The sequence below is a fragment of the Mobula birostris genome, chromosome X (assembly GCF_030028105.1).
Source record: "Mobula birostris isolate sMobBir1 chromosome X, sMobBir1.hap1, whole genome shotgun sequence".
Lineage (NCBI taxonomy): Eukaryota > Metazoa > Chordata > Chondrichthyes > Myliobatiformes > Myliobatidae > Mobula > Mobula birostris.
Window position 1 is genome coordinate 44442398 of NC_092402.1, and position 25755 is coordinate 44468152.

General features: G+C 41.5%; 1 protein-coding gene across 15 annotated transcripts in view; it reads right to left on the minus strand.

Moving 5' to 3' along the window:
• LOC140191785 (thyroid hormone receptor alpha) overlaps nt 1–25755 on the minus strand; it is a 534600-nt gene that overhangs the window by 398389 nt on the left and 110456 nt on the right. The window contains exon 1 of one of the 15 annotated variants that reach the window (XM_072249532.1): nt 9966–9984. The exons of the other annotated variants lie outside the window; for them this stretch is intronic. The gene's annotated coding sequence lies outside the window, so the exon portion shown is untranslated. Of the gene's footprint in view, nt 1–9965; nt 9985–25755 lie in introns of those variants that run through there. 15 annotated transcript variants of the gene reach the window in all.

The window sequence follows — 25755 nt, forward strand, 5'->3', positions numbered from 1 at the left end:
TTCCAAGGTTGCAGATGATAGAAAACGTAGTGGGAATGGGAATGGTGATGAGGACGCCAAGAGACTTCAAGTGGATACGCTGAGCAAACAGATATCAACACCAGACAGAATACAATATGGAAATATCAGGTTACTTAATTCTATAGAAAGCACAGAGATGCTGAGTAATTTTTAAATGGTGAGTGTTTAGAATGTGTACACAAGTCACTGAAAGTTAACATGGAGGAGCAGCAGATGGTTAGGAAGCCAAAAGGTACACTGGCCTTTGCTGCCATAGGATATAAAGATGTCTTGTTATGATTATAGAAGGCCAAAGTGACCCAACTGTGAGCAACTTTGGTTCTGTTACCTAAAAAAAAAGGATGTACTTGTTGTACAGCACATCTTCAGCAGACTGGTCTCAAGGATAACAGATCCATCAGGAAGAGATATTGAGAAGCCTCCATTCTTTAGGTTTGAGAAGGATTTGATAGAGAGGATATTTCTCTCTATCATTGTCTTAACATAAGGGACAGGTTATTTTAGACTGAAATTAGAGGAAATTTCTTCACTCAAAGCATGGTGAAACTTTGGAATTCCCTACACACAAAAGCCATGGAGGCTCAGTCAGTGATGTCATTCAAAACTGAGATTAGTAGATCCCTGGATATCAAGAGGAATCAAAGGATATGGGGATGAGGCAGGAAAATACTGCTGAGGTAGAAGATGAACCACAATCTTACTGAATGTTACAGCAGACCCAAAGGGTGAATGGCCTGCTGCAGCTCTTGTCTTTATTATGTTCTGATGTTCTCAATCCTAATTCCCACTGCCCCGCCTGCTGTAATTTCTCAGCTACTAATATTCATTCCAATTGCTGAGTCAGAAATATCAGCCAGAAATGGCACCAACAGAAATGGGTATCTTTGTAAATGATGTAAATATGAAACATGGTATCTACTGTGATTCAAGGGAGATTTATTATGCTCTTGTGGTCATCCATTCCTAAATGTCTCTTTAACATTAGCTTATAAATACAGTTTAAGTTAACCTGGTCCATTATTGGGTGGCATGAAGGGACAATGGCCCTCCTTCTATACCATAAAGTTCAATGATTTTCATAACTGAGCAGCTTACTGGGCGAATACAGAGGACACAAGACACAGCTATACTGATGGCTCCAGAATGAAATGCAGGACAAATCAAGTAATAACGGAAATTTTCCTTCCCCATAGAGCAGTCAAGAAGCAGATGAGATTGGATCAATAATTTATGACAATCACTTGTTTCATAGTCACCATAACTGATACAAGAATTTTTATTCCAAACTCTAATTAATTTATGAACATTAAATTGTACTTATCTTATCCAGTTCTCACAAACAAACTCAAATTCGTATCTTGGTTCTTTGGACAGGCCTCCTAACAGCTGCAGTGATGTGGACTACAAATTACAACAGGAAATAGAAAAGGCTTGTCAGAAGGGCAGTGTTATGATAATTGTGGGGAATTTTAACATGCGAGTGGATTGGGAAAATCAGGTCGGCACTGAATCTCAAGAGAGAGAATTTGTAGAATGTCTATGAGATGGCTTTTTAGAACAGCTTGTTGTTGAGCCCACTAGGGGATTGGTTGTACTGGATTGGGTATTGTGTAATGAACCAGAGGTGATTAGAGGGATTGAGGTGAAGGAACCCTTAGGAGACAGTGATCATAACATGAGTGAGTTCACTGTGAAATTTGAGAAATAGAAGCCGAAATCTGATGTGTCGGTATTTCAGTGGAGTAAAGGAAATTACAGTGGCATGAGAGGGGAACTGGCCAAAGTTGACTGGAAAGGGACACTGGCGGGAAAGACAGCAGAGCAGCAGTGGCTGGAGTTTATGCGAGAAGTGAGGAATGTACAAGGTCCAAAAAAGAGGAAATTTTCGAATGGAAAAAGGATGCAACCGTGGCTGACAAGAGAAGTCAAAGCCAAAGTTAAAGCAAAGGAGAGGGCATACAAGGAAGCAAAAATTAGTGGGAAGACAGAGGATTGGGAAGTTTTTAAAAGCTTACAAAAGGAAACTAAGAAGGTCATTAAGAGGGAAAAGGTTAACTATGAAAGGAAGCTAGCAAATAATATCAAAGAGGATACTAAAAGCTTTTTCAAGTATATAAAGAGTAAAAGACAGGTGAGAGTAGATATAGGGCCGATAGAAAATGATACTGGAGAAATTGTAATGGGAGATAAGGAGATGGCGGAGGAACTGAATGAGAATTTTGCATCAGTCTTCACTGAGGAAGATATCAGCAGTATACCGGACACTCAAGGGTGTCAGGGGAGAGAAGTGTGCACAGTCACAATTACGACAGAGAAAGTACTCAGGATCCTGAATAGCCTAAGGGTAGATAAATCTCCCAGACCAGATGGAATGCACCCGCGTGTTCTGAAGGAAGTAGCTGTGGAGATTGCGGCAGCATTAGCGATGATCTTTCAAAAGTCAATAGATTCTGGCATGGTTCCGGAGGACTGGAAGGTTGCAAATGTCACTCCGCTATTTAAGAAGAGGGCAAGAAAGCAAAAAGGAAATTATAGATCTGTTAGCTTAACACCGGTGGTTGTGAAGTTGTTGGGAGTCGATTGTCAAGGATGAGGTTACAGAGTACCTGGAGGCATATGACAAGATAGGCAGAACCCAGCATGGTTTCCTTAAGGGAAAATCCTGCCTGAAAACCTATTGCATTTTTTTGAGGAAATTACAAGTAGACTAGACAAGGGGGATGCAGTGGATGTTGCATATTTGGATTTTCAGAGGACCTTTGACAAGGTGCCGCACATGAGGCTGCTAAACAAGATAAGAGCCCATGGAATTACAGGAAAGTTACATACGTGGATAGAGCGTTGGCTGATTGGCAGGAAACAGGCAGTGGGAATAAAGGGATCCTATTCTGGTTGGCTGCCAGTTACCAGTGGTGTTCCACAGGGGTCCGTATTGGGGCCGCTTCTTTTTACGTTGTACATCAACGATTTGGATTATGGAATAGATGGCTTTGTGGCTAAGTTTGCTGATGACACAAAGATAGGTGGAGGGGCCAGTAGTGCTGAGGAAACAGAGAGACTGCAGAGAGTCTTGGACAGATTGGGAGAATGGGCAAAGAAGTGGCAAATGAAATACAATGTTGGAAAGTGTATGGTTATGCACTTCGGTAGAAGAAATAAACGGGCAGACTATTATTTAAATGGGGAGAGAATTCAAAGTTCCGAGATGCAACGGGACTTGGGAGTCCTCGTGCATGATACCCTTAAAGTTAACTTCCAGTTTGAGTTGGTGGTGAGGAAGGCAAATGCAATGTTGGCATTCGTTTCTAGGGAATAGAGTATAGGAGCAGGGATGTGATGTTGAGGCTCTATAAGGCGCTGGTAAGACCTCACTTGGAGTACAGTGGGCAGTTTTGGGCTCCTTATTTAAGAAAGGATGTGCTGACGTTGGAGAAGGTTCAGAGAAGATTCACCAGAATGATTCCGGGAATGAGGGGGTTAACATATGAGGAACGTTTGACCGCTCTTGGACTGTATTCCTTGGAGTTTAGAAGAATGAGGAGGGACCTCATAGAAACATTTCGATTGTTGAAAGGCATGGACAGAGTGGATGTGGTAAAGTTGTTTCCCATGATGGGGGAGTCTAGTATGAGAGGGCATGACTTAAGGATTGAAGGGCGCCCTTTCAGAACAGAGATGCGAAGAAATTTTTTTAGTCAGAGGGTGGTGAACCTATGGAATTTGTTGCCACGGGAGGTAGTGGAGCCCAAGTCATTGGGTGTATTTAAGGCCGAGATTGATAGGTATCTGAGTAGCCGGGGCATCAAAGGTTATGGTGAGAAGGCGGGGGAGTGGGACTAAATGGGAGAATGGATCAGCTCATGATAAAATGGCAGAGCAGACTCGATGGGCCGAATGGCCGACTTCTGCTCCTTTATCTTATGGTCTTAAGGTCTTATGGACATTAATCTAGTAACCTTTTAATCTAGTAATCCTTTGCACCATCACATGGTTTGAATATACTCAGTACACAAATAGGAATAGGAATATTAAGATTCTCCTCCTTCACACCTAAGGATAATGAAGAAAGCCTGAACTTTAAGCATCATTGGGTGCAGGAGAGGACCTCAGGGACCGAAAGTGCCAGACTAATTATGCTGGTCACCTATAATAGCCTCAAGCAATCAGCCTCCATTAACTGAAGGGGCAAGATGTACAGCACTCTACAAGGTACAGATACAGAGTGACAAGGGTTTCAGTATCCAAGCAAAGAAAGGAAATTACATAGATTATAAGAGGCACAGATGAAGTGGATAGCCAGAGACTTTTTCCCAGGGCAGAAATGGCTAGTACCAAGGGACATAGTTTTAAGGTGATTGGAGGTATGTATAGGGAAGTTGTTAGAGGTAAGTTCTTTACACAAGGAGTATTGAGTGCATGGAACACCCAGCCAGGGATGGTGGTAGAGATAGATACATTACAGGCATTTAGGAAACTCTTAAATAGGCACATAAATGATAGAAAAATGGAGGGGTATGTACAAAGGAAGGGTTAGATTGATCTTAGAGTTGGGACAACATTGTGGGCTGAAGGGCCTGTGCTATTTTCTATGCTCTAAATTAGTGGTCCCCAACCACCGGGCCGCAAAGCATGAGCTACCGGGCTGCGCGGAAACGATATGATTTGGTGATATGAAACGATATGAGTCAGCTGCACCTTTCCTCATTCCCTGACACACACTGTTAAACTTGAACACCCCACACCCCACCCCCGTCGGCCGGTCCGCAAGAATATTGTCCGCGGTGCAAAAAAGGTTAGCGACCCCTGTTCTACATGATGATCATCAACAAGATGTGTCTATGATGCCTTTAATATCGAGTTAACTGGGTGACCACAACCTGATACAGAAGATGCTCCCTAACAAGGGATATTGCAGATGCTGGAAATCCAGAGCACCAGACTCAAAATGCTAGAGCTCAACAGGTCAGGCAGCATCTGTGGAAAGTCAAAGTTTCGCAGCCGAGGCCCTTCATCGAGACTGGAAAGGAAGGGAGAAGAAGCCAGAATGAGAAGGTGGGGTCAGTTAGGAGTACAAGCTGGCAGGTGATAGGTGAAGCCAGGTGGGTGGGGGAGGAGGGATGAAGTAACAAGCTGGGAGGTGATAGGTGGAAAAGGTAAAGGGCTGGAGAAGAAGAAAGTGGACCATGGAGAAAGGAAAGGAGGAGAGGAGAGTGGACCATGGGAGGAAGGACACCAGGGGAAGGAATGATAGCCAGGCGAGGAGAAGAGAAGAGGGGAGTAAAGTGGGGAATAAAAGAAGAGGGAAGGAGGAGAGGGAAAAATTATTGGAAGTTCGAGAAATCAATGTTCGTGCCATCAGTTTAGAGGCTACCCAGACAGAATATGAGGTGTTGCTCCTCCAGCGTGCAGTGTTCCCTAAGGTGATCAAGTCTGTGTTGACCTTCTGTGGAACAGTGCAGTCAGACCCATTCACTCATTCTTTCCCTTTAGACTCTGAAAATTATTTTCCTTCAATTGCTGATCCAGTTTCTACTTAGTTGTCTCAACTGACTGCTTCCACTATTCGCTCAGTTAGTTCTAGATCATAACCATTAGTGTAAAAGAATGTTTTGCAATTTTTTGCTTATGATTTAAAATGCTTTTTCCTTGGTCCTTGGGTAATCTACAAAATGGAAACAGCTTCCCTCTTATCTACACTTCCCGTGATTTTGTACACCTTTTTCTGCTGCCGCAGGGCCAATTCTGTCTATTCTTGAAACGTGGTCTGTTTCGATCTAGGTTGGAACCCTGTTTGTAACATAGCAGACACAGTGGTTTGAAGCAGGTTAAGCCAACATGACACATTGAATTGATATTTGATCGTAATTACCATTATTAAGTATAAAAGATAAATGTGGTCAACATAATATTTTACCATTTTCCTATCTAAGTCCCTGCTTTTGAGGAAGCAGTCACAGGAGAGGCACATAAGATCATTAAATATAATATTACCATTATAAAATATAAAAGATAAATGCGGCCAACAGAATATCTTCCCAACTTTCTTCTGAGTTATCCAAGTCCCTGTTTTTGAGGAAACAGTTACAAGAGAGACACATAACAAAATAACAGTTCAGGTGATCACGTGCTTGATTGAAAGGGTACGTTTTGAGAAGCATCAGAGAGGAAGAGAAGGTTTGTAAGTAGACATACAGGCTGCATAGCCCAAACAATTACAGGCATTGCCACAAATGGCAAAGTGATGCGCACGAGACCATGAATAGAAGAGCACAATGACCCAGAGAAACAACAAATGAGAAGGGTTGGAGCTGTGTAGGGTTTGGAACATACCCCATAGTTCTAAGGACCCTCTACTAAGTGAAGGTACATAAGGTCAGCTGGCCAATTTGCAAGCCCAAGAAGCACAGGCCATGGGAAAATGATAAATTGGTCCCAATTACAAGCTTTAAAGGTCATTCACAAATTGTTTACCCACATTACACCATGTTAACTCTTGGACATTAGACAGCTTGCCCTTGCTGAGGCACCTAGTATGATTAGTAGAGTAGTATGATCAAAAGTCTTTACTGAGTCATTCTAGTAATGGTACACACTGAGCAACTTACGGTGTGGGAGCTACAAACCAGGCCTGCTGAGATGAAAGGACATGCACACTTGAAGGCCTGCGCCCAAGTGAGAGTGAGCCCTGCGTGTGGAGGAGGCCCAGTCAAGGCACCGTGCTATCAAACAGCCGCATGTGCACCAGCCACGTTCTCACAATTGATTTGATACGGTACAAGCTCATTCTTCCAAGTATAACTGCTCACAATGGAAGTCAAGCAAGAACATGGATCAGGATATTCTTCTTAGACATCAACCAACAACAGAAATGATCCCTAAAGGGCTTGGATGTCCCCATTAAACATTTGTTCTCATTTTCTCTCCTGATTACACTAGGCAATTCTCTGCCAGTTGAACAAGGCCTGCATTATTGATTTGTTTACTTTGACCTCACTGTGAAACTTTCTTATACGTGTCAATTTTTCTGATTCCAGCATCGCTGCCAAAGCTAGCCTTTATTACCTATCCCTGTTCCCATTCGCAAAGGTGGTAATGAGCTGCCTTCATGAACTGCTGGTGTGGCGCGAGTGAAGGTACACCCACAGGAGTAGTAAGCGGTGAAATCCATATTTAGATAGCACCAATGAAGGAATCACAATGTACTTCCAGGTCAGGGTGGAGTGCAAATTGTAGGAAAAGTGCCTGTGGTGCTGTTCCCATACACACTTTTCCCTGCCATTCGGTCTGGCAAGTGCTTAGACAAGTAACTGCAGTGTATTTGTAGACTGTGCACAATACAGCCACTGTATTGAGTGACAGAGTAATTGATTGGGTACAAGTCAACTGTGCTTTGTTGCCCTGGATGATGTTGAGATTCTTGAGAGTCAGAACTGCAATGATCCACGCAAGCGGAGAATATTACATCATAGCCCATACAGGCCAAAAGGCTTGGGGTCATTAGAGATAAAGATTAGTTTTATTTGTACGTTGAAACATTGAAGCATACAGTGAAATGTGCCATTTGCATCAAATAATCAAGGATTGCACCTCCCTCCTCTACCCACTCATGTTCCCCCTCTCTGACTTCACCTATCACCTTCCAGCTTGCACTCCTTCCCCTCCCCCCACCTTCTTATTCTGGCCTCTTCCCCTTCCTTTCCGTCCTGATGAAGGGTTTCAGCCAGGAACATCGACTGGTTATTTTGTTTTTCCATAGCTGCTGCCTGACCTGCTGTCTTCCTCTTGCATTTTCTGCGTGTTACTTTGGATTTTCAGCATCTGCAGAATCTCTTGTGTTAGCTAGAGGCACAGCTCCTTCCATTGTCTGGGTTCTTCAGCACTGCATACTGTAGGGACATTGTCTGGTCCCAATAGCCATTGCTATATTTAGGGCTCTCAGCAACACCTTAATAACATGTAGAGTGAAACAAATTGGCTGAAGTCTGGATTCTGGATTCTGGATTCTGTGATGGTGGGTGTCTCAAGATGTTCAGCTGGAACTTGGTTAAAAATGCTTCAGCCTTTGCCTTTAGCACTCACATTGTAGTTGAGGATATTTCCACATTCTCTTCATCCTGTTAGTTGCTTCATTGTCCACCACCATTTACCACTAGATGTGATGGAACTTTAGAGTTTCGATCTGATCCACTGATTATGTGTTCTTTTGGCTCAGACTGTGGCATTTGTTTTTTTTTGCTGTTTTGTTACAGCTTCAGTAAAATGGCTCTTAAATATTTAAATATATCCTTCTTGCATTCCTCATTGCACCTCATGACTTGATAATAATGGTGCTATTCTGGATATACTGGGCCAATGTGTTACAAGTGTGGTTTTACATTTCTGCTGTTCCTGAAGATTCACTCACCTCACAGATATCTAGCTTTGAGCTATTCTGAATCTATCCCATTTTGCATATTTATAGTGCCACATAAAACAATGGCAGGTGTCCTCAGTGTGGAGATGGAACTTTGTCTCTACAAGGACTGTTAAATGGTCACTTCTATCAAAGTTAGCGGAGCCTCTAAGCCCTTTTGTGTCAAAACAAAGTCAGCTGACCTGTGAGCACAACAGATTATTCTTCTGAAGGAATCAGAACTCTTAAAAAATTGCTATCCAGACCACTTAATTGCACATTTCACCTTTAATATCTGTTATCATTATTATATTGAATAGGCCTCATGAGATGTAGCAATGCTCTGAAATGTCAACGTACTGCTGGTGAGAATGACTATACATTGTGCTCTTATGTGAACCCGCATAGTTCAGCTGTGAGCAGGTAAGATTTTGTTTAGATCTTATTCTACACTTGCACTCCAATGCACGATGGTTAAAACGACTGGCTTCTTTACAACCCATAAAATAACTTCTAGTCTGATAGCTGCCTAGAAGTATCAATTGTCAACAGCCATTTCTTCCCTCTTCAGAATTTGTTGGACATAATTCAACTTGACATCTTTAAAAGGAATCACAGAGTCACCAAGTAGTACAGCACAGAAACAGGCCCTTCAGCCCATCTAGTCCATGCCAAACTGTTATTCTGCCTAGTCCCATTGACCTGCACCTCCATAACCCTCCCATCCACGTATTTATCCAAACTTCACTTAAATGACATCTAGATCTCATCTCACCCAACCTCAGTGGGAAAAAAACCCTGCTTGCATTCACCATATATATACCACTCATGATTTTGTATACCTCTATCAAATATCCCCTCATTCTCCTATGCTCCAGGGAATCCTATTTTAACTTGTGCCTATCAGGCACACTGTACAAGGATACACTTCATATTAATGCTCCCTGTAGGCGATATCAACGCCCTAAAGTTTCACGTAACAGCTTTGGCCCTGTTCTCTTCCCTTGGCACGTTTCTCTAAATCCATTTTCTTCCAAATGCGTAAAGGCCAGTTAAGTTCAACCTGATTTGTTAAAGAATAATCAGTTTCAAAACAAGGAGAACACTCAAAGCTTATTACTGGTAACAGCAATTTAAATGAATATAATCAAAGCGGCTGATTTAGATCTGTGACATCACATCAAAATATAACAATGCAGATTAATGAGTACTAAATGCTTTTTGGAACTCATCCCTTATCAGCTGCCAAAAATGATTAGACTTTATTCGTTAGGTTGACTTAGTTCTGACTTGCCTCTAGATACAGCATTATGCTGCTGGTGTGCCACATTATGGATAAAATGTTAGCAGGTCTACCTTTCTCAGGTAGGCACAAAACAAACACCTGGTGTCATTTGAAGATCAGATCCATGAGCACTCCCTGCCAAAAATTCCTCCCTCAAATTGTTGGATCATTCATTATTTGATTACATAACATTGCCTTGTGTAAGTTGGCTGTCACATTTGGCAACAATAACTACTCCTCGAAAGTAATCTATAGTTTGTATGGTACCTTGGTAGTTCTGGAGAGTCTGAAAGGCAAGACATAATTTGACCTGAAAATTCAAACAAAAAAAAATACCAACACTTGAAATCTAAAATAAAAACTGAAAATGCCTCCAAAACCTCAGCTAGTCAGGCAACATATGTGGAAAGAGGAACAATCCATACTTTGAGTTTATGGCCCTTCGTTAGAACTGACAGAGAGAGAGAGAGAGAAACACGAAGTATCCCTCCAATCCCCAGTTATAGAGTCATAGTGGAATACATTACAGAACCAGGGTCTTCACCCTATCTACAGTATTCTGTTTATTCCCATCAATCCGACCTGGAGCATAACCTTCCCGTCAACGCACTTATTGAAATTTCTCCTAAATGTTGAAATCAAACCTTCTGCTGGCAGCATATTCCACACTCTCACCACCCTCTGAGTGAAGACGTTCCCCCACAGGATCCCCTTAAATATTCCAACAGAGTCATTTTAAGAAAAGAAGTTCTGACAGTGGGTTGTAAACCTAAATCGTAGACTGTTTCTCTTTCCGCAGATGCTGACTGACCTGCTGAACCTTCCAGGCATTATATGTTTTTATGTAAATCCATCCATTTTTTTTACTTATCCAATAAACATTGGAAACATTATCTTAATATAATCTACAACAACTAGGAAGAAATTAACTACTCTCTCCAGCTGTCCTCCTAATCCTGCTTTAATTTCTATTTCAAACTAAAGCAAATATCTTCAAATATTAATATTATACCAGTAGCAATATTAAAGGTACATAGCTGTTGCTAGAAAATCATTGGCTTAACATCCAGTGTAGGTGGTAAAAAGTGCCATATCAAATCTAAAACATCATTATGCGAATGAAAAGGCACATAATTGCAAATAACATAACCTCCTAGCATCCATGAACAATATCAAAGATACAATATTTCTCCATAATAATTTCTAAAAAGGTAATGAGAACATGTGATCTAGCAGTCAAACAAAATTTAGTTTAATTGTGAAACATTGAAGTTTAGCTTCAAGTCCAGCTTACACTCAGTGGCCACTTTATTAGGTACAGGAGGCACCTAACAAAGTGGTCGCTGAGTCTTTTTCTGTATGTTCATGGTCTTCTGCTGCTGTAGTCCATCCACTTCAAGGTTCCACGTGTGATGCATTCAGAGATAATCTTCTGCACATCACTGTTGTAACCTGTGGTTATTTGAGTTTCTGTAGCCTTCCTGTTAGCTTGAACCAGCCTGTCTATTCTCCTCTGACCTCTCTCATTAACAAGGCATTTTCACCCACTGAGTTGCAGCTCACTAAATGCTTTTTGTTTATCGCACCATTCTCTGTAAACTCTATAGTCTGCTGTGCTTGAAAATCCAAGGAGATCAGAGTTTCTGAGATACTCAGAAACCAACAATCATTCCATGATCAAAGTAATTTAGATCACGTTTCTTCCCCATTCCGATGTTTGGTCTGAACAACAACAGAACCTCTTGACCACGTCTGAGTTGCTGCCACATGTTTGGCTGATTAGATATTTGTATTAACGAGCAGGTGCACAGATTTACCTAATAAAGTGGCCACAGAGTGTATTTAAGGGTAGTTTGGCTTTGTAAACTAGTGTTTGACATGGAGCAGAGAGTAGCATTGGTACACATTGGGAGCAGGTCCCAATTATCTGTCCTAATTTCTTACAGCCTAGGGAGACAATGGTCACAAAAAATTGTACAGAATACTGAAATCTAGAGCGGTTCTAGCTTACTATGTGCTTGTTGGATACACAACACAGTGCTTAGAATTAGTGCAGGATGAGCCCTTTAGAGGTCTAATATTCATGAAGGAATGCAGTCAAAAGAAACCAAATTAATTGAAAATCCAACTGGCCTGCTTTAAGGATTAATCTCACCGAGGAAATTTTACTAGTAGTTGCATTTAACAAACAGCAAAAGACTGCACACATCTAAATAAGTGGCACTAATCCCTTGTTGACTTAATGCTTCAATTTTGCTGTTACCCTATAATTGTAACTGAAAATCTGCCTCTGGGCGCATTATTTTTTTCATAATATGAGCAGAACTGTAATATGAAAGCTGTACCATGTGTGGATAGTGTTGAAAGGAAGAAAGTGGGGTGTACCATATTCATTTAATTGGAACATAGAACTTAGAACAGTACAGCACCAGAACAGGCCTTTTGGCCCACAGTGTTGTGCTAAACCAATTCAATTAGTAATCAAATGGCTAACTGAACTAATCCCCTCTGCCTACACAATGTCGATATCTTTTCATTTACCTCAAATTCATGTGCTTGTCTAAACATCTCTTTGTTTCTAATGTATCTGCCTCTACGACCACCACAAGCAGTGCATTGCAGGCACCCATCACTCTGTATATTAAAAAAAACTTGCCTCTAACATCTCGTTTAAAATTACCCTCTCTTACCTTAAATTCATGCCCTCTAGTATTAGACATTTCAACCTTAGGGAAAAAAGATAACTGTCTGTCTACTCTGTGCCTCTCATAATCTTAGAAACCTCTATCAGATCTCCCCTCAGCCTCCGCTACTCCAGAGAAAACAACCTAGGTTTGGCCAACTTCTCATTATAGCACATGCCCTCTAAGCCAGGCAGCATCTTGAGGAAGGATCTTTGAGTGGAAGTTTAAAGTGGAGTTCGAGTGGATTGAACTGGAAGAGCTCTGAGACAACAGATCAAGGAGTGTCAGAAAGAGCTTCCTCAGGATAAACCTTTCATTCATTCCAGCCACTCCTCAATAGGAGGCAGGCTTCAGGAATCATTCCATATAGTTACATACAAAATTACAATTATTAAGCCTGTTTGTAAATATTATAAATCTTCATTCAACTTTTAGCATATCCAACAATTGTAGAACGTGAGAACACTCCTAGATTATATCTTGGCAAGAAACAACTGTTATGAAACTGGCCTCACTCAATGTGAAACAACAGATAAAGGTAGTTGATACAAGTGTTTGCTGAAACAAAGATCATTTAGAAATGCAAGGGCCCATTGCAACTTAAAATTTGATTATCAGTTAAAAAGTAACTTGTGGAAGTGTTTAGCAGATGCAAGTGCTCAAACTCTTTGTTCAAACTCAATTTCCCTTTCTTTCTTTAACTGACTAAAAATATCTCCTCAAACTCATCTTTGACAGCCCTACTGTAGGCTCCTAATTGAAACTTTACCTTGATTTTAACCTTTTAAAAAAATGTTCAACCTGCTGTATTTTTCCAACATACTTCCATTTTATACACAATCCCAACATGCAACTTGAACTATGCACATTCAAGTGTTTGTATTTAAAGACTTTCATTAAGTGTGGGATGACCCTTGTGGTTTATGCTTCACAGAGTCTATGAAATTGGCAACAGTTGTGAAAGCCACACAAAGAGCAATCTGAAAGAATTTTGTAGTTCCCTCGGCCACAAGGCGACCAATCAATATTGAGAACTTTCTGTTGCCTTGCAAACTAGAAGCCAACACATTTAAACTAACTGCTCCAAACTAGAGACTCACCTACCATTAACTGGTGACAAATACCAGCCCATGAAATTGGCAGCGTCAGGGTGAAAGACAAATTCTCTTGATAGTTAGCTTTCAAAGACAGTTCAGAGCCCAAGGCTTTGCATCATATCCTGTGCGCCCACAGATGCACTAATCCCACAGGAAGCTCAGCAATCTGCCATTCCTAAACTGTAAGACTGAAAAACTTGCTGACTCCAGCGAACACACATAAAATGATGAAGGAACTCAGCAGCCAGGCAGCATCAATAGAAAAGAGTACAGTCCACGCTTTGGGCCGAGACCCTTCAGCGGGACTGGAGAGTAAAAGATGAGGAGTCAGAGTTAGGAGGTGGGGGGAGGGAAGGAAGAAACACAAGGTGATAGGGGAAATTGGGAGAGGGGGAGGGGTGAAGAGCTGGGAAGTTGATTGGTGAAAGAGATACAGGGCTGGAGAAGGGTGAGTCTGACTGGGGAGAACAGAAGGCCGTGGAAGAAAGAAAAAGGGCGGGGGGGGAGGACCAGTGGGAGGCAATGGGCAGGCAAGGAGATAAGGTGAGAGAGGGAAAAGGGGATGGGACCGAATGGTCTCGGCCCAAAACGTCGACTGTACTCTTTTCCATAGATGCTGCCTGGCCTGCTGAGTTCCTCCAGAATTTTGTGTGTGTTGCTCGGATTTCCAGCATCTGCAGATTTTCTCTTGTTTGTGACTCCAGAGAAGGCGGATCCTGGCCAGTGACAACAGTTTCAAGTTATCAGATAATCTGTGGTAAAACATGCAGAGGAATAAGGAAATCACTTTGAAATCACAATGCAGAAACTTCTAAATTTCTAGTCTCTTCATTTGAAATTAGGTTCTTTTGAATATGGATATCTGAATTCATTGAACATAAGAACATAAGAAATAGGAGCAGGGTAGGCCATCCGCCCCATCGAGCCTGCCCCACCATTCAATAAGATCATAGCTGATCTGTCCGTAAACTCAGCTCCATCTACCTGCCTTTTCCACATAACCCTTAATTCCCCTACTATGTAAAAATCTATCTAACTGTATCTTAAATATATTTAGTGAAGAAGCCTTAACTGCTTCCCTGGGCAGAGAATTCCACAGATTCACCACTCTCTGGGAAAAACAGTTTCTCCTCATCTCTGTCCTAAATCTTCTCCCCTGAATCTTGAGGCAATTGGCTCATTTATCTGTCTTGTTTGAAACAAGCAACTATCTCTTGGTCATAGAAGAATTCCACATCATTGTAAATATTTAAATATTTATATTAGTAGTGACAGATTTCAAATCACTTTGGTCACTTGACCCTAATTCTTACCAATTCAGCTTTGATGAGGAATTGCTCCTGGTGAAAGTGATATGAAAGTTAACTGTATATCGACTGCCAGGACTTCCTGGCATGAAAAGGAAACCAGAACTAAAATGAGCAACTCCCGCAAGAATCCTCCTGCCAACAAGTGTTGATAGAGGAGGCGTTAGAAACCATTCACAAACCGCTTCACGTGCCAATATCACTATTTACTCTCGCTGTAAATATAAATACAAAATATTCTGACAGGGACTGAGTTTCTTTGCTTTGACAGTAATGTGAAAAGATGTCAGCATTAATTTTTCAGTGAATCATAACAGTCCTTAATCTAAATAAAATAGAGTGTTTGTTCTACTACTGGTCGCACATTATTTCAGTACATTGAACTATTTAGATATCATACAGAAGCTCGTAAGCATTCTTAAGTTTCAAGAACATTTTGTTCAACTCAAAGGTGGATGGAAACTGAGTCATAAACTGTTGGTGCTCTTTGCAGCATTAACAGCCCAGATTTGCAAACAACAAATTACTTCAGCATCTTTACATTGCAGGCCCCCAAGAATGTGGTTTACACAGACATTGGCTCAAAGTTGTGTTCAACAATTTCAGCAGTTCCAGCCTTTATATTCGACATTTCCAGTATTCAGATCTTTGCTCTCTTTTCTACTGATAAAAATGTCACAAATTCTTTTTCCTCCTATTTACAGACCTACGCTTGTTATTCACTGATGCCTTTGCCACTCTCACCTGGCTCCATGATCCATTTTGTCAGTTAATTTGTCTAGCCTTCCACCGTAGCACAGTTCCCTATTTTGTATTAGATATAACTTCATAATTCCGATGCCAGTTCATTGACCTGAAATGTCAACTCTGTGCCTCTCTCCACAGTGGCTACCTAACCTGCTGAGTATCTCTATAGCTTACTGTTATAGTTCAACGTCCACCTCAGCACTCTGCTTGTACACTTGGATAAATACAAGGCAAAAAAATTAAGCCTTTAGTTTTGCACAATGAAAATATTAAAGTTGTAGAACATGGACAGAGAGAAGGTCCTGAGGAATATTGAGGTACAGGTCTAAGAATTCCTAAAGGTGGCAGTACAGATGATAAGGTGGTGAAGAAGGCAAACAGGGTATTTGTTTTAGGAGATGGGGGTGGACTTACAGAGGTTTAAGAATGATTAAATAGTTCCTTAGTACTGAAAGTAGGACACTTCACCTCACAATCTTCCTTGCTGTGATCTTGCACCTTCTTGTCTATCTGCACTGCACTTTCTCTGTAGCTGCTACACCTTATTACCTTGCGCTGTATAATGATCTGATCCGTATGAACAGTATGCAAGACAGTACCTCAGCACATGTAACAATAATAAACCAATTCCAATTTATAGAATTGTGACATGGATATGCAAGGTGAGTTGTCACTGTCCCTTTTCCCAGAGGAGGAAATTCTAAAACAGAAGGGCATAGCTTTAAGGTGAGAGGGGGAAAAGAGGCAAGTTTCCTCACAGAGAGTCATAGGTATACGGAACAAGCTGCCTGAGAAGGTGGCAAGTACAATTACAACACTTAAAAGGCACGTGGACAGGTACATGAATAGGAAAGGTTTAGAGGGATATGGGCCAAATGGAGGAAAATGGGACTAGTTCAGGAAGGCATCTTCGACGGCATGGATGAGTTGAGCTGAAGGGCCTGTTCCTATTCTGTAGAACTCTATGACTCTAATTTTATAAAGCACTGGATAAAGTATTGTGTACAATCTCATAGCCACACAATCAGAAGGACTTGATTACACGAGAGGATTTGGCAGGCTGTTGCTCGGGATGGAGTATTTCAGTTATCAGGAGAGACTGTGTAGGCTGGGATTGCTTTTCTTGGCACAGAGAACACTGGGGGAGGGCTTGATTGATATATTTAAAATTCCAAGGGACCTCGCTATTCACCTTTTGCACTATTTCATTATTTATTTCTGTGATTCAATGTAATTTTCATATCTTGCACAGTACTGCTATTGCAAAACAACAAAACTCATGACATCTGTCGGCGAAAATAATGTTGATTCTGATTTGTAGTGTTAGTGCTCCTGACTTCCATAACTCACAGTACAACTATTCCCATCTGATGAACTGCTCTAGAACTGGTCCTCTCATCAGTACTGGAAGTGGCAGAAATCTCAGTGGTGAATGGCGATGGTAGAAGGTGATCATCAGAGATCTCTGTCTTTGCTCTGTGCCCAGGAAGACAGTATAAGAATAGACCTGTGGCTGATCGAGGAAATACTCCTTCAACCATGGCAGGAGGAAAGCCATTTGTAATAAAATAACTTTCAAAAGGAAGTTTCCAGCTACATTTCTAGTGTTATTTCAGATTTCCAGCACTGAAGTTTATTTGCTTTTCAATTACAAGAAAGTACACAAATAATTTCCCAGAAATGAGAAGGAACCGACAGGTGAGTAAAAGGAGAAATTAAAGAATATTAGAATAATCTAAACTAATTAATTGAATTGTAAGTCATATATCCCCAAGCCGAAATCTGTATTCCAGAGTACTTAAAGAGGTATCCATGAAAATGGATCCGAGGGGAACCAATATCCTGGCAGGGAGATTTGCAAAGGCTACTGGGGAGACTTTAAATGAGAATGGTTGGGGGGTGGGAATCAAATTGAAGAGACTAGGAGGGAGGAGGTTAGTTCACAAATAGAGAGAGCGAGTAGGCAGTGTGTGAGGGAGGATAGGCAGGTGAAAGAGAAAGGGAATGCTCAGACTGAAGATGTAGGGGGAGAAGGAAGAAAAAGATAACAAAGTTGTTTGCACCATTAGGGATAAACAGAGAGTAAGAGGTGGAGAGTTTCTTAAATGCATCTATTTTAATGCTAAGAGCATTGTAAGAAAGGCGGATGAGCTTCGAGCATGGATTGATACCTGGAAATATGATGTTGTAGCTATTAGTGAAACATGGTTGCAGGAGGGGTGTGATTGGCAACTAAATATTCCTGGATTTCATTGCTTCAGGTGTGATAGAATCAGAGGGGCAAGAGGGGGAGGTGTTGCATTGCTTGTCAGAGAAAATAATACAGCAGTGTTTTGGCAGGATAGGTCAGAGGGCTCGTCTAAGGAGGCTATTTGGGTGGAATTGAGGAATGGGAAAGGTGTAGTAACGCTTATAGGGGTGTATTATAGACCACCTAATGGGGAGCAAGAATTAGAGGAGCAAATTTGTAAGGAGATAGCAGATATTTGTAGTAAGCACAAGGTTGTGATTGTGGGAGATTTTAATTTTCCACACATAGACTGGGAAGACCATTCTGTAAAAGGGCTGGATGGTTTGGAGTTTGTAAAGTGTGTGCAGGATAGTTTTTCGCAGCAATACATAGAGGTACCAACTAGAGAAGGGGCAGTGTTGGATCTCCTGTTAGGGACTGAGATAGGTCAGGTGATGGAGGAATGTGTTGGGGAGCACTTCGGGTCCAGTGATCACAATGCCATTAGTTTCAATATAATTATGGAGAAGGATAGGACTGGACCCAGGGTTGAGATTTTTGATTGGAGAAAGGCTAACTTTGAGGAGATGCAAAAGGATTTAGAAGGAGTGGATTGGGACAATTTATTTTATGGGAAGGATGTAATAGAGAAATGGAGGCAATTTAAAGGTAAAATTTTGAGGGTACAGAATCTTTATGTTCCTGTTAGGTTGAAAGGAAAGGTTAAAAGTTTGAGAGAGCCATAGCTTTCAAGGGATATTGGAAACTTGGTTTGGAAAAACAGAGAGATCTACAATAAATATAGGCAGCTTGGAGTAAATGGGGTGCTTGAGGAATATAAAGAATGTCGAAAGAATCTTAAGAAAGAAATTAGAAAAGCTAAAAAAAAAGATATGAGGTTGCTTTGGCAAGTAAGGTGAAAATAAATCCAAAGGGTTTTGACAGTTATATTAATAGCAAAAGGATAGTGAGGAATAAAATTGGTCCCTTAGAGAATCAGAGTGGACGGCTATGTGCAGAGCCAAAAGAGATGGGGGAGATTTTGAATAACTTTTTTCTTCGGTATTCACTAAGGAGAAGGATATTGAATTGTGTAAGGTAAGGGAAACAAGTAGGGTAGTTATGGAAACTATGATGATTAAAGAAGAGGAAGTACTGGCACTTTTAAGGAATATAAAAGTGGATAAGTCTCTGGGTCCTGACAGGATATTCCCTAGGACCTTGAGGGAAGTTAGTGTGGAAATAGCAGGGGCTCTGACAGAAATATTTCAAATGTCATTAGAAACAGGGATGGTGCCGGAGGACTGGCGTATTGCTCATGTTGTTCCATTGTTTAAAAAGGGTTCCAAGAGTAAACCTAGCAATTATTGGCCTGTGAGTTTGATGTCAGTAGTGGGTAAATTAATGGAAAGTATTCTTGGAGATGGTATATATAATTATCTGGATAGACAGGGTCTGATTAGGAACAGTCAACATGAATTTGTGCATGGAAGGTCATGTCTGACAAACCTTATTGAATTTTTTGAAGAGTTTACTAGGAAAAATGATGAGGCTAAAGCTGTGGATGTTGTCTATATGGACTTCAGTAAGGCCTTTGACAAAGTTCCACACAGAAGGTTAGTTAGGAAGGTTCAAACATTAGGTGTTAATATTGAAGTAGTAAAATAGATTCAACAGTGGCTGGATGAGAGACGCCAGAGAGTAGAGGTGGATAACTGTTTGTCAGGTTGGAGGCCGGTGACTAGTGGTGTGCCTCAGGGATCTGTACTGGGTCCAATGTTGTTTGTCATATACATTAATGATATGGATGATGGGGTGGTAAATTGGATTAGTAAGTATGCAGATGATACTAAGATAGGTGGCGTTGTGGATAATGAAGTAGGTTTTCAAAGCTTGCAGAGAGATTTAGGCCAGTTAGAAGTGTGGGCTGAAAGATGGCAGATGGAGTTTAATGCTGAAAAAGGTGAAGTGCTACATTTTGGTCGGACTAATCAAAATAGTAAATGGTAATAAAAATGGTAAATGGTAGGGCATTGAGGAATGCAGTAGAACAGAGGGATCTAGGAATAATGGTGCATAGTTCCTTGAAGGTGGAATCTCATGTGGATAGGGTGGTGAAGAAAGCTTTTAGTATGCTGGCCTTTATAAATCAGAGCATTGAGTACAGGAGTTAGGATGTAATGTTAAAATTGTACAAGGCATTGGTGAGGCCAAATTTGGAGTATTGTGTACAGTTCTGGTCACCGAATTATAGGAAAGGTGTCAACAAAATAGAGGGAATACAGAGGAGATTTAAGACCATAAGACAAAGGAGCAGAAGTCGGCCATTTGGCCCATTGAGTCTGCTCCGCCATTTTATCATGAGCTGATCCATTCTCCCATTTAGTCCCACTCCCCCGCCTTCTCACCATAACCTTTGATGCCCTGGCTACTCAGATACCTATCAATCTCAGCCTTAAATACACCAAAGGACTTGGCCTCCACTGCCGCCCGTGGCCACAAATTCCATAGATTCACCAACCTCTGGCTAAAAAAATGTCTTTGCATCTCTGTTCTGAATGGGCGCCCTTCAATCCTTTAGTCATGCCCTCTCGTACTAGACTCCCCCATCATGGGAAACAACTTTGCCACATCCACTCTGTCCATGCCTTTCAACATTCGAAGTGTTTCTATGAGGTCCCCCCTCATTCTTCTAAATTCCAAGGAACACAGTCCAAGAGGGGACAAATGTTCCTCATATGTTAACCCTCTCATTCCCGGAATCATTCTACTGAATCTTCTCTGTACCCTCTCCAACGTCAGCACATCCTTTCTTAAATAAGGAGCCCAAAACTGCCCACAGGACTCCAAGTGAGGTCTTACCAGCGCCTTATAGAGCCTCAACATCACATCCCTGCTCCTATACTCTATTCCTCTAGAAATGAATGCCAACATTGCATTTGCCTTCTTCACTACTGACTCAACCTGGAGGTTAACCTTAAGGGTATCCTGCACGAGGACTCCCAAGTCCCGTTGTGTCTCAGAACTTTGAATTCTCTCCCCATTTAAATAATAGTCTGCCCATTTATTTCTTCTGCCAAAGTGCATAACCATACACTTTCCAACATTGTATTTCATTTGCCACTTCTCTGCCCATTCTTCCAATCTATCCAAGTCTCTCTGCAGACTCTCTGTTTCCCCAGCACTACCGGCCCCTCCACCTATCTTTGTATCATCAGCAAACTTAGCCACAAAGCCATCTATTCCATAATCCAAATCGTTGATGTACAACGTAAAAGGAAGCGGCCCCAACGCGGACCCTGTGGAACACCACTGGTAACCAGCAGCCAACCAGAATAGGATCCCTTTATTCCCACTCTCTGTTTCTTGCCAATCAGCCAATGCCCTATCCACGTATGTAACTTTCCTGTAATTCCATGGGCTCTTGTCTTGTTAAGCAGCCTCATGTGTGGCACCTTGTCAAAGGCTTTCTGAAAATCCAAATATACAACATCCACTGCATCCCCCTTGTCTAGTCTACTTGTAATTTCCTCAAAAAAATGCAATAGGTTTTCAGGCAGGATTTTCCCTTAAGGAAACCATGCTGGGTTCTGCCTATCTTGTCATATGCCTCCAGGTACTCCGTAACCTCATCTTTGACAATCGACTCCCAACAACTTCACAACCACCGGTGTTAAGCTAACAGGTCTATAATTTCCTTTTTGCTTTCTTGCCCTCTTCTTAAATAGCGGAGTGACATTTGCAACCTTCCAGTCCTCCGGAACCATGCCAGAATCTATTGACTTTTGAAAGATCATTGCTAATGCTGCCGCAATCTCCACAGCTACTTCCTTCAGAACACGCGGGTGCATTCCATCTGGTCCGGGATATTTATCTACCCTTAGACTATTCAGGTTCCTGAGTACTTTCTCTGTCATAATTGTGACTGTGCACACTTCTCTTCCCTGCCACCCTTGAGTGTCCGGTATACTGCTGATGTCTTCCTCAGTGAAGACTGATGCAAGATACTCGTTCAGTTCCTCCATCTGCTTATCTCCCATTACAATTTCTCCAGCATCATTTTCTATTGGTCCTATATCTACTCTCACCTGTCTTTTACTCTTTATATACTTGAAAAAGCTTTTAGTATCCTCTTTGATATTATTTGCTAGCTTCCTTTCATAGTTCATCTTTTCCCTCTTAATGACCTTCTTAGTTTTGTTTTGTAAGCTTTTAAAAGCTTCCCAATCCTCTGTCTTCCCACTAATTTTTGCTTCCTTGTATGCCCTCTCCTTTGCTTTAACTTTGGCTTTGACTTCTCTTGTCAGCCATGGTTGTATCCTTTTCCCATTTGAAAATTTCTTCTTTTTTGGAATATACCTGTCTTGCACCTTCCTCACTTCTCGCATAAACTCCAGCCACTGCTGCTCTGCTGTCTTTCCCGCCAGTGTCCCTTTCCAGTCAACTTTGGCCAGTTCCTCTCTCATGCCACTGTAATTTCCTTTACTCCACTGAAATACCGACACATCAGATTTCGGCTTCTCTTTTTCAAATTTCACAGTGAACTCAATCATGTTATTTATTAGAATGTTACCTGGGTTTCAGCACCTAAGTTACAGAGAAAGGTTGAACAAGTTGGGTCTTTATTCTTTAGAGCATAGAAGGTTGAGGGGGGACTTGATAGAGGTATTTAAAATTATGAGGGGGATAGATAGAGTTGACGTGGACAGGCTTTTTCCATTGAGAGTGGGGGAGTTTCAAACAAGAGGACATGAGTTGAGAGTTAAGAGGCAAAAGTTTAGGGGTAACATGAGGGGGAATTTCTTTACTCAAAGAGTGGTAGCTGTTTGGAACGAGCTTCCAGTAGAACTGGTAGAGGCAGGTTTGATTTTGTCATTTTAAAAAAATGGATAGGTATATGGACAGGAAAGGAATGGAGGGTTATGGACTGAATGCAAGTAGATGGGACTAGGTGAGAGTAAGCGTTCGGCACGGACTAGAAGGGTCGAGATGGCCTGTTTCTGTGCTGTAATTGTTATATGGTTCTATGATTTTCTAAAATAGTTGATGTATTGTTATCATCTTCTACAGAAGATACCAAATAAAGTGGCTACTGAGCATAATAGAAAAAGTGTGATAAAAAAACACTTAAAAATATCAACTGAATTAGATGAAATTGACATGGACTTATGAAGGGACATCGTGCTTGACAAACCTGGGAATTTTTTGAAGATGTAACTGGTATAATAGGTGAAGGAGAACAAGTTGATGAATATGATCAATTTGGACTTTTGGAAGGCTTTTGATGAGATTAAAGTGAATGCACAGGGGATTCAGGGTAATGTATCATTATGGAAAGAAAACTAATTCATAAACAGAAGGCGCAGGTGATGTTAGGATTGGAAAGATTGCTGACTGTTAAGTAGAATCAGGGGGTTATTCTGCTACTTATGCATTTCATTAGCTTAAATGGAAGGACTTCATATTTGGCAAGCAGTGTTTGGGATGAAATGAGGTCCCTTGGATAATTAGTATTCTTTAATTAACCAAATAGCCAAGGAGCTTATTTAAGATTAAAGTGCAGTGGAATGTTCATTCCACACAAGGTTGAAAATTAGGAACACTCCGTATGTTGTATCCAACTGCAGCTATTGCTACCCACATTTTGGAGTTGGAGCTGCAGATGGATTTACCACAACTGAGATAATATGTTTAATAAGGTGGTCACAGCAAACACAAATGCTGCAGAGGCGGGAAGAATGGGTGATCACAGAGCAACGCGCACAAAACGCTGGAGGAACCCTGCAAGTCAGGCACTTCAATGGAGGGGAATAAACAGTCAATGTTTCAGGCTGAGACCCTTCATAGATGCTACCTGATTAGCTGAGCTCCTCCGACACTTTGTGTGAATTGCTCAAGTCTTCCAGCACCAACAGAATCTGGGTAATCACAGTGTAGAGAAAGGCTGGTGTTATCCCTGGAGCCAGTCTCCTCATCAATACAGGACCATTTGAATCAGCAAAACTACAGACAGTTATGAACACATCTAGCTCCGTCATGGCCAGAAGCCTCTCCACCATCAAGGCCATCTTCAAAAGGCAGTGCCTCAAGAAGGTGGCATCCATCATTAGGGACTCTTACCGTCCGGAACATGCCCCCTTCTCATTGCTACCTTCAGGAAGAATGTACAGAAGCCTGAAGACACACACTCAATGTTTTAGGAACAGCTTCTTCCCATCTGCCATCAGATTTCTGAATGGTGCATAAATACTACCGCACTTTTTGCTCTCTTTTTGCACTACTTTTTAAAATATATTTCTTATTGTAACATAGTGTTTTTATGTATTGCCTCAAAACAAAAAGTTCCCAACATACATCAGAGTTCATAAACCTAATTCTGATTCTGATTCTGAAGAGATGGCTTCTCAGGGGAGTGTTGAAAGAGCCAGGTTTTTGGTAACATAGATGACTCAGCTGCCGAAGAGGGGTGGAATAAAGAGTGATAGGAGATTCCATTATAAGGCGAACAATTACGTGTTTCTGCAGCTGCAGGAGTGACTCCAGAGTCATATACTGCCTCCTTATTGCTAGGGTCATGGATGTCACAGAATAGCTGCAGACTACTCTGAAGGAAAAGGAAGTACAGCTTGCTGTCATGGTACATTTCAGTACCAACAACACAGATGGAAAAAAGGGATAAGGTCTACGAGGTGGATTTAAAGAGCTAAGTTAAAAAGCAGGAATTCAAAGGTAGTGATCTCTGGCTGAACAGGTGGCGCCAGAGGGAGAGACTGAGATTCCTGAGACACTGAAAGCATTTCTGGAGAAGGTAGAAACTGTATAAGGAGAATGGCTTACAGCCAGATAGGCCTGGCACCAGTGCCTTAATGGGAGTGTTTGTAGTGCTGTTGAGGAGGTTGTAGAGTAGCGGAGGGACGGGAACCTAAGCAGGATGACTAGAGACAGTACAACAAGCTCAGAAATGGAAGAAAGTTGAAGACAAAGCAGAAGGCAGAGAAGTCAAGGATGAGAGGCAAACAGGGCAAAGCACAAAATGGAAGATGCTTAAAATGGCAAAAGACAAGACTAAAGGTAGATGAACTAACTGAATGAATTGAAGTGAACAGGTATGATCTGATAGCCACTATGGAGATCAAAGCTGGGAAGTGAACATTAAAGGATATTTAAGTTTTGCAGGGTGGGGTGCTGGAAGAAAAACCTCTTGGAGTCACCTTGTTATTAACAAATAAGTACAGTTGGCAGAGATGGTCCAGGCTCAGGGATGTTGAGTACATTGAGTGGAGGTTAAAAGCATCAAGGGAAAGCACAGACACCCAAACAGTATTAACACTGCTATTAAAGGAAGTGTGTAATAAGAGCAATGCAACATGCTCTTATGGGAGACTTTAATTTTCATGTAGATTGAGTTAATCACAATGGAAAGTGTAACTACAGGTATAAGTTCATAGAGTGCATTCAAAATAATCTCCTAGAACAATATATTATCACCGGAAACATGAAGAATTCTGCAGATGCTGGAAATTCAAGCAACACACATAAAAGTTGCTGGTGAACGCAGCAGGCCAGGCAGCATCTCTAGGAAGAGGTACAGTCGACGTTTCAGGCTGAGACCCTTCGTCAGGATTAACTGAAGGAAGAGTTAGTAAGAGATTTAAAAGTGGGAGGGGGAGGGGGAGATCCAAAATGATAGGAGAAGACAGGAGGGGGAGGGATGGAGCCAAGAGCTGGACAGGTGATTGGCAAAAGGGATATGAGAGGATCATGGGACAGGAGGCCCAGGGAGAAGGAAAAGGGGGAGGGGGGGGGAAAAAGCCTAGAGGATGGGCAAGGGGTATAGTCAGAGGGACAGAGAGAGAAAAAGGAGAGAAAGAGAAGGAATGTGTGCATATAAATAAATAACGGATGGGGTACGAGGGGGAGGTGGGGCATTAGCAGAAGTTAGAGAAGTCAATGTTCATGCCATCAGGTTGGAGGCTACCCAGACGGAATATA